We start from the raw sequence: 6,604 nt of genomic DNA, 5'->3' as shown, positions 1-6,604 counted from the left end.
ATCTGCATGTGATAACAGCAATAATAAAAACTGATGTTTATAGAGTGTTTTGAGATTTGCTAGATCAGAATGTGGCAGAGCGGACAGCAGTCAGAGTGTAGCAGGATGGAGTCAGGAAGATCTGAGTTCAGATCTTACTTCTGACATATATTAGCTTAGACATGTGACCCTATAAATGTCACCCCCCAAACAACTCTTGCCATACTTAAATTTGATTCAGTGCACAAGTCATCAACTTGAGAAGTTATTGGTCATCTTCAAAAATGAAGGAAGACTGCCACCACCACCAAGACAGATGAGTGGCCAATATCTGTTGGTAGATGTTTTCACACTAGGAGTTCCATATATGAATGAAACCACTCGTTGAGACCAAAAATTTTTTTCATACATTATCTCATATAAGACTCATAACAAGTCTGTGAGATCACACATAACAAGTGTGAGGTCATTACTGTGGTTACCATCTTCATATTACAAATAATGAAACTAGGACTAAGACAGGGTTAGTTCATTGTCACACAACTAATAAGTATTAAAGGTGGGATTTGAACCCAGGTTTTTGGCATGGCAGCATGATACAATTAAAAAAACACTGTCTCTCAAGTCCAAGGGCCAACTTTTCATAATCTTTAAAAGGAAGGGGTTGGACTAGATGTCATCTGTGGTCATTTCTAGCTCAAAACAAGCTTTCATTCATTATGTGGATTTGTACATGTTTTAAATCTAAAGACCTATGGAATTATCCTCAGGGGAAGGGGTGGAGTAGTAATTCCCAGTTAGCATTTGTAAGACAGATTTTACAATCTGTAAGGTGTAAAGGTGTTTTTTTTTTTTTTTTCTATCTAGAAAGCATAATTCTTTCCTGAAGTGGTAAGGGTCATTTCAACCACCTGTGCCAAAAATAACAATTAAAGAAAGCTGTGAAAACTGAGTTCCCAATAGCACCAGCTTCCTAAAATATGCAAAGAAAAAAAGGACTAAGGGGGAAGAGGAGAAGATAGATATGTAAACAGGAAGAATAATACTCGGCAACTGATTAGATATGTAGGGTGAGGGATAATGAGGACTACAGTTGCAAAGACTGGTGACTGGAAGGATAGTGGTGTCCTCAAGACAATTGAGAAGTTAGAAAGAGGGATAGATTTGAAGGGAAAGATCACATGTTGAACCTGAGATCTCTAAAAGGGACACTAATACAAAATACTTGGCTTAGAGGCTTGGCTAGAGATGTATATATAGATCTTGAAGTGATATTTAGGGACAGTAGCTGAACCCATGGGAGCTGATGAGGTCACTGAAAGAGAATGTAAAGAAAAAAAAGAGGGTTTAGGATGGAGCTTACCAGTAACACCCAAATTTAGTGGGAAAACCATGAATGATGACCCAGCAAAGGGTGCTGAGAAGGAGCAGTCAGATGGATAGAAAGATAACCAAATGAGAACAATATCATGAAAACCCAGAGAAGAGAGATTATCTAGGAAGAAAAGGTACTCAACACTGTTAAACATAGCAGAGAGATCAAGAACAATGAAGGCTGAGAAATCTTCCCTGGAAGGTTTGGTAATTAAGATATTGGAGAGAGCAGTTTCAGTTAAATAATAAGATCAGAAGCCAGATTACAGAGGGTTGAGAAATGAGTGAGAAGAAATGGAGGCAACAAGGGTAGACAATGTTTTCTAGTTTGACTGTGAAAGGAAGGAGAGATAAGGACTTTAGGGGATAATAGGTCAAGTGATCTATCTTTGGCTCATTTTGCTAATACTCAGAGTTTTCTCAGGAAATCTGAGAATGTATCTCAAGGCTAGATCTCCACGAATTGGAAAGAAGGTCCCCAGCTCTCATGCAAGCACTCAAGCTAACAGTATCATATGAAGAACAGCCAAATAGAGCATAATCATAAAATACCCCATGAAGCAAATGTATAAAACACAGAGGACTCACAGGAATGCATAATAATAATGAAGACTTCCAGGAACATTTAACAATCAAGACATTATCCTTTCCTCCTTTGAACCCCCCTCCTTTCCACTGCAGGAACCTATACTACCCTCTAGCCTTTCAGTACTCCTTGACAAATTTGGTCTCCCCCAGAACAGAAATGAACTTGGCATTGCTAAAGAGGCAATTCCTTCTCATTAGGTCTTTTACTTTTTCCTGTTGTGTTTGTGAATCCTTTCTTTTTTATGAATTGGTTTTATATTAACATCCAAATATCCTGGGTTAATTTTTTTTATCATGACTCACTCTCTTTCTGTTCCATATCTGAGAGGAGCTCTTCTGAATTCTGGAGTTCAGTTATTCCCACCCCTTGCTCACATTGTCATTCTCTCCATGGTTGCTCTCTCTCAAACCAAGAGACTCTAACCTGCTTCTACATGACTGACCATCTCTAGAGATAAAGGGATGAAGGGGTGAGGATGGGGAGAGCAGTTTTTTCCTTATGATACTGTTTCTAACTATATAAATTGATCTGGTCTTCTCACTTCATTCTATATCAATTCATATAAGTCTAATGAGGCTTCTCTTAAACCTACCTTTTTTGTCATTTCATAGGTGGCAATAATATTCCATTACATTCATATATGATGACTTGGTTCAGTCACTTTCCACCTGATGCATACTACTTCAGTTTCAAGTCCTTTGCTACAATAATCTTCTAGACCTTCTGAAGATCTTCAAGCAAAGACTGGATGAGTACTTAATGGAAATCAAGAGGACTCATGTTATGGTATTATATTGCCAATGAGATACCCACAGTGGCTGCTATGAAAATGCAGGCATATTTCCAGGTTTGAATCATGAGATATAACAGACTCTCTTCTTTGAAGACAAAATCAAGATATTTATTCATATACCAGAAAGCCAAGTCCACCATTGTAATAAAGAAGTTGGTACACATTACCAGTGCAGGTAACACTGCCATCCCCAAGCCTTCCCTCCATCAGGCCTCCCCACAAACAAGCTCCCTTAGGCAAAATGCCCCTCTCTCACCCATTCTAGCTGCTCTGATTCTCTCTGCTTCTTCTCTCTCTCAGCTCCACCTCACTCTCCCAATTCCTGCTCTACCCTTCCTGCTCTCTGCTCATGCTCTGTTGGGTAAACTCCTTCCATACTGAGCTCTGTGTGAATCAGCTATAGACTGGGGCACAGCTCAAAGCAGGTCACATGGGCCTAGTAAGGGGCAGGGAAAATCTTCAAATTCCCTTAACATTACAGGTATAGGTTGAATTAAAGAGCTCCTGAGGTCCCTTCCAATTCTGAAATTCTACTATTTTGTATGAATGAAAAATAAATAAATAATGAGATTATAACCATGGAAATGGTTCCTCCCATGAAGAAATCACACCTTACACTCTCTATTCCTTTGCTAGTTATAGCCCTGGTTTCTAAATGCTGGCTCAACATTTGCCCTCCAGGGTCTCCAAACTTTTAATTGTTTCTTTCTCCCCACAACACAAAAAGCACATGCCATAAGACACAGAGGAGTTCTAAAAATCATCTTAAACACAAACATCATGACTATTGGTATTACAATATAGGGTATACCAAAACACTTTATTTAAATAAAGCATAGGCGGGAGAGGGCACCAGCATGCATGAAGGGCTCCTTTAGACTTGAAGAAAAGGAACTGTCACTAACCTAAGCCAGTTCTGTTTCTGTTTCTCTCAGGAGTCTCTTGCAGCAGAAACTGAAGCTAGAGAAAAGTGAATTTCCCAGCTCAGGGGAACTACCATCAAAGGAGGAGTCAGAAAATGAGTGATAGGGGAATATAAGGAAAAAATACTGAAATTACCAAAGACCTAAAGAGGAAGAGAATTCAGAGACCTTAAGAACAAGCAGATAAACCAGCAAGGAAGATATTGGTAGTAGAACGAATATGAGCTCTAGATCATCTAAAGATTCCAGATATCTATGAATAAAATGTTGCAAAACAAAGGGAAATGTATCAGCACCTGAGGAGACAAAGGATGGTGGATTTTCAGGAGAGCATGAAACCACAGCAGGATGTTCTTGAATGATTCAGAAGAGTTTATTTAAGGAATAAGAGTTTATATTTTGTCCTAGGAGGCAATTGAGAGCAACTTAGGATTTTTGAGTAGGAAAGTGACATGGTAAGACCTGGTCAGCCAGTAAGAATTAAGAATAATAAAAGCAGAATTTATGGCCTGTATAGCAGAAATAACTGGAAGAACAGAAAACCTTGAATTCATGGTGGTAAACTTCACCAAAGAAACAAAAGAGAACAGAATTGATTGGGATTGTAAAATCACAGAAGTGAAGGACAATCTGGAAGAATAGAAGCAAGAAGCAATAATGTTAAAAGACAATATGATCTCTATACAAGCAAAACATACTGGTCTTGAAGACAGAATGCATAGAGACAATACAAGGGTTATAGGTATCCTAGAACAAGTAAAAAAAAAACTTGAATGCCATGAGAGAAAAAAGATCAAGAAAGCTATCTCAAACTTCTAAACAGAAAACATACGCATACACACATTCCAGAAGACACCCACCCACTCACACATATATATTCCAGACCAAAAAACATTTTTGATAGATCATCTCATTTGAAACTTATAACAATTGTGTGAGGTCATTACTATGGTTATCCCCATAAATGATGAAACTGGGGCTCAAAGTTTAATGATTTGTTCATTGTTATACAACTAATCTATCATCTATCTATCTATCTATCTATCATCTATCCACATATACCACATATGTATGTATATGTGTGTATATGCATGGGCATATGTGTGTATACACACATATATATTCATATATACACACATATGTTCATATACACACACATATATGTATAGTGTCAAGCACTTTACAAATATCTTATTTGATCCTCACCAGTTTTGTGTAGCCCATGCCATCTATTTCTGTTGATTGATGGGTTATGGCAGGGGAAAAATGAGTGCCTGTCACATCTCCAGAGTTCTGAGGAGGAGCAAAGTGCATCAGTGCTACTTCTCCAAAATTTTAAAACAACATAGGCCAAAGGAAAGGGAAATTGTACTCTTCCCTTCCTCTTTTTCCCAGGGTAAGAAAAAGAAGGAAAGAAAGAAAGAAATAGTCCAGGTGGAAAGAACCTCTGGACTGATTAGCATATCTACGTTACTATAAGATTTCATTTCTTTGACTATAAGCCTGACTCTTCAGTTTTGAGAACTACCATTTCTACTTTTTGTCAGTCTGGCAGTTAGGTCTGGAACTTCTGAGTGGAATTCCTAATGATTTCAGGTGTCAGCCAATTAAAACAAGTCAGAAGAAGCCTTATACATTTAAGTTTCCCCAAGAAGCTGTGAGGAGTCCCACAAAGTGCAAAATGAAGTTAGGAAGAGGTGAGGAACTAAAAAGCTTTGGATTCAACCAAATCAGGAATATTCTCCCCCTTCAGTAATCTGAGGAAGTCAAGGGAAAGAGTTCTGGATTTTGAGACAGAGGACCCAGTTTCAAATCATGACTTTGCTATTTATGTGGCCTATATGGTCTAACTTTTCTGGGATTCAGTTTTCTCATTTGTAAAATGAGAGGACTGGAATAGATGACATTTGAAGTACAACTTTAAATCTGCGATTCTGTGAGCAGGACACCAAAACTTTGGTACTTGCTCTGACCCTAAATCTCTGGATGATCTTGGACAAATCTCATCACTTTTCTAGACTCAGTTGCTTTACCTGTAAGACCGGGAGGGGAGAAGTGGGGGGGTAGAGGTAACTAGATTCTTTCCAATGGTCTTTTTAGTTTAGGTGTTCTATGATTTTCTGGTTCTCTCTGTATACAAGCAGTCATGTTGATATAACCTAGAGCTCCCAAGATTTTATTCCAATGAAAAGTGAGCATTATAGAATCTCTACTATTTTCTTTTGTGAGGAGTAAGACGATATCTGTCTTGGCTCCTCCTGTCTTGACCTGAAGAAGAACTGAGTGGGTTTTCTCAAGTCAAGTCCACAAGCATTTATTAAATGCTAGGAATGCAAAGAAGGGCAAAAACAGCCCCAGCCTTCTAGGAGCTCACACTCTGAAGGGGGAGACAACAAGAAAATAACTATCTATAAGATATATACAGGGTACACTGGAGATAATCTCAGAGGGAATGTACTAACAATTAAGGGGAATCAGGAGAAGTATTCTTGTAGAAGGTGAAATTTTAGCTGAGACTTGAAGGAAGCCAGAGAAACCAGGAGGCAGAGGTATGGAGTGGGGGGAGGGTGGTGGTGGTGGTGGTGAAAAGGTGTGGAGTTGGGGGATCAGATGTCATTTGTGAAGAACAGTGAAAAGGTCAGTGTTGCTGGATAGCTGTGGAGGGGAGTAAAATATATGACTGGAAAGGTAGAAAAGAGCCAACTTTGTGAAGGGCTTTTAAAAGCCAAATAGAAGAGTTTCTTTTTTTGGATTTAGCACGGCTCCCTGTTGTATTCAACCATTTCTAGTTTATTTATTTCACCTCTAACAAGGACTGGTCTTAACAGCAGGAAGAGGAAACCACTGTATCCATAGTGCAACTTAAAAGCTTTCTGGAAAGACTTTGCTCATCTTTTCACCTCCCCCTTCCTCACCTCCAATGTTACCGTCCCTTTAATAACAATA

The sequence above is a fragment of the Petaurus breviceps genome, unplaced genomic scaffold (genome assembly GCF_028583685.1).
Source record: "Petaurus breviceps papuanus isolate PSGF00001 unplaced genomic scaffold, PetGlider_PUasm1.0 90925, whole genome shotgun sequence".
Classification (NCBI taxonomy): Eukaryota; Metazoa; Chordata; class Mammalia; order Diprotodontia; family Petauridae; genus Petaurus; species Petaurus breviceps.
The sequence above is the reverse complement of the archived record's forward strand: the minus strand, read 5'-3'. Positions refer to the sequence as shown.